The sequence below is a fragment of the Aegilops tauschii genome, chromosome 1 (genome assembly GCF_002575655.3).
Source record: "Aegilops tauschii subsp. strangulata cultivar AL8/78 chromosome 1, Aet v6.0, whole genome shotgun sequence".
Lineage (NCBI taxonomy): Eukaryota > Viridiplantae > Streptophyta > Magnoliopsida > Poales > Poaceae > Aegilops > Aegilops tauschii.
Window position 1 is genome coordinate 493,005,859 of NC_053035.3, and position 3,867 is coordinate 493,009,725.

Below are 3,867 nucleotides of genomic sequence, written 5' to 3' on the forward strand. Positions count from 1 at the left end.
CCTCACACTGTGGCCAAATTTCCTGGAGTCTGTGCTAGGTTAAAAAGTGTTCTTTGTGAGGATGGGTGGCTGGTCTCAATTTTAAAAATTGTTGTATTACGTACGTAGACGTAGAGATAGTGCAGCATGTGAAGCTAGTACAAATAGTGTACTATTGTTGATTGGTCTCATCCGATAACCTGTTGCAATGCACGTACAATTATGTATTCGGAAAATATATTTTTGCCTCGTCGCAGCACCCACTCAGAGAAGCGACTCGATAGCCATTCATAAATTTAGTAAGTTTATCACAGGCATATCATTTTATTACATAGAACAGGTCATCAACCCACAACAACAACGCGGATAGATTGTAAATACTAAAGTTTTCATCACACAACAAATAACAAGCAATGAAATGAACTTCAACTCAACCAATCCTCGGCGTTGGAAACGCTTGCTTTGAACCACAAGTGATTCTCTGGGAAGGGCCAGCTATTGTAAATCTCGAGGCCAACGCAGGACTGGTCATCTAGGCTGAAGCGGCCTACTATATCACGACCAGGGTAGGTAACCACCGAAATGTCCGACGTATAGATACAATTGCTTCTCATAAATGGTAGTAACGTTGTGTCAACAGCAGCTGGATCGGCTTTCACCATCATTGGATAGTTTTGTCCAAGGAAGAGCGAGTTTACTCCAAGAGCGAGTTTACTCCAAGAGTACTAATAAATAACTTTGATGTGTCCCGTCAACTCGCAGAACGACGAGAAGCTTGCTTACTACGCCTTCTCCCTCGCCAACGCGTGCGCGGTGGCTCGCAGCACGAGGAGAAACTTTTGCTTACAAGCGGTGGACGTGCAGCAGTTCATTTGGTGTCAGATTGCCAGAAGTACTACTGTAGTACCGTCATTATTGTTCGACTTCCGGAAGAGGAGAAGAGCCAAGCGCAAGGTCACCTACTAACCTAGTACAGTACTACTATAACCAAAGCTGGTCTACCTTTTTAGAGCATGGTTAATAAATATAGGCGGCTCTTGCAGCGGCACATCATTTAGAGCAAGTACTCTCTTCGTAGGAACAAAGGAAGTGAAACAAAAGTTGGAGTGGATGCTAGATTGCCAATTAAAAGATGATTACATAGGAAAAAAATCCTATAGCATTCTATCCTATGAATCAAACGACCAATGTAGGAAAATTATGAGGGGGGGGTCTCTCCAACAGTGTTCCTGGGCTCGCACCTAACATCACGGTGGTCGAATTTGGAGTCATTCATCTGGTACACGTGGCATCTCAGATCTGGACACAAGGTGACGCGACCTCTCACTTCCTCCGCCATTTGAAGCGGCGCGCCGGTGGAGGGCTAGCATACTCCAATATTAGGTTGGCTCTATGTGATGTGGCAACTTCATATACTAACCGAATGCTGCCTATACTACTACGGTACTCACACTCCAAGAAGTGACTCGAAAACCATTCATAAATTGAGTCTATGACATGCATTCGCAACTGAAATGTACCATTCATTAAATACAACAAGTCATCAACACACAACGACAACGAGGATACATGTTGGATTATAGATTATTTCCAACAAAACATTCTAGCAAATACTAAAGTTTTCATCACACAACAAATAACAAGCAATGAAATGAACTTCAACTCAACCAATCCTCGGCGTTGGAAACACTTGCTTTGAACCATAGGTTCTCTGGGAAGGGCCAGCTATTGTCAATATCGAGAGCAACGCAGGACTGATCATCCAGGCTGAAGCAGCATATATCAGGACCAGGGTAGGGAACCACTGAAATGTCCGAGGTATAGATACAGTTGCTTCTCATAAATGGTAGTAACGTTGTGTCAACAGCAGCTGGATCGCCTTTCACCATCATTGGATAGTTTGGTCCAAGGAAGAGCGAGTTTGTTCCAAGACTATCAATACTGAACCAGGGAGAAGGTGGTTGCGCTAGCACACTAGTATCTGTCCTGAATACCATGCAACGGGTGTTGGAATAGGTCAGGAGAGGGCGACCATGGGAGACAACACCTGCTTCCTCAGTAGTAACAGTCTGAGTGCACTGTATACAGACAAGAAGAGGTGATCCATCGGAATTAGTTGCCAGGCGCCACTAAGTATATAAGTTCTGCTCCTCCTCATGCTCGTGATCAGCACCATCGTCATCTCCCCCTTGCTTATAAAAATTTTCAAGTATAGGTGGTGGAATGTTCACAGGACCTTGGAAACACAAGAAGAAGGTTAATTAGTAAAGGGAAACTTGCTAACCCGCATGCATGTGGATGAAACAATTATAATTACGGTGGAAGACAAACGTACTGAAACTACGAGGATCCCATGCAAAAACAGTGCCACGAGTGGTGGCAGCAAACACAAGATCCTCGTATTCAATTGCATCACAGTACACATCCGTGTATAGAAACTGATTTTTGAGCAATATCCATCCAGTCGAACCACGAAGGACGGCAACAAGCTTGTCGAAGATAGCAACAACTTGATAGTTCTTGTAATTCCAAGAGCGGTTGGGAATTCGACAAATTGCTATCTTCAGTAGACGACAGTCACCATGATCGTATTTGAATGTACGTAGATCATATGTGTGCTCAACCTCAGGGCACTCGGAGATTTTTGGAAGTGGAATCCGCTGACGAGTGTACACATTCACAAGTTCCCACTCGCAATTGTACCCAATATAAACAACCCAATCTCCATTTGTGCCAACCCAGGACTTACCCTTAAGCAATGGCATCTTGACATCACACGTATCATTATCAAGCGGCATCAACTTGCACAAGGCGAGGCCTCCGTCGTCCGCGCCCATGCGAACAGGCTTATAGCGAAGAAGATAAGGCAGATCAAACCGCTCCTGGACCCTTGGGTTCCTTGTAATGATGTTATTAGTTGAGTCGAGAATGGGCTTGAACGAACCTGCCATGCTAGCCGAGGTGATGATGTCGCACCGATCAATGAGTTCCCCCACCACGTCATCTTTCAGATCGGGGCAAGAATAACGAGGTCGTTTCTGGCTTGTTCCCTCCATGGAGAAGACGATCGAACAATGGCAGAAGGAAAGGTGAAGGCAAATGGAGGAGGGAGGAAGAGCGTGCGACAGCAGTTCCAAATCGAGAGGGAAAGGCGAAGAGTTGGTGGACGGTTGCCAGTTTGCCACGGTACGCGAAGAGGCGCCCCGGCCTACACGTCCTTTCGGAAATTGTACAAAAGGACTCGCCGTCGTCTCACTGACATGTTGGAACGGGACCACATGTCAACCAAACATCGTGTATAATTTCTCGTGCAAAATGCGATCTGGCCGCGTTGGCCCGAGGTGCCGCATTATTTCTTGACTTTATTTTTTTAATGGCGTGCCGTTCAGTTTTGAAGCACGACTAACTGGTACTGTTTGCAGAGAAAATATAAACTACTCTACCACTACTCCACCTCTAGTACTAGTAGTATAAAAAAGATATATAGGCTGGAGCTTCAGAGCTTTCTTGCTAAGGGCTGCCCACTTTCTTCTCACACTATCACCCTCTCTCCAGATCTAAAAAAGACGGCCTCTCTCTCCCTCCTCACCGGTGGTCACAGATCCGCCGGGGAAGAAAAGGACGTGCAGTGTTGACGCACTCGTCGTCGGCAAGCGAGGTCACGCACTAACGACAAGGCCGTCCTCTCAGACCTAGCGCCCGCGCGGGATGGCCTCCGTCCCCAAGCTCGCTGTCGTAGTGCGTGTGGAGGACGATGACCACGAGCGAAGCCACTTCCCGTCGACCCTCAGGCATGCTACCTCTTTTCAAACCATACCCTTGTTCTATTGCCCCATCTGCCATGTCGCTGCATGTGGATCTTTTTCCACTCTACCATCTTCCCAATTT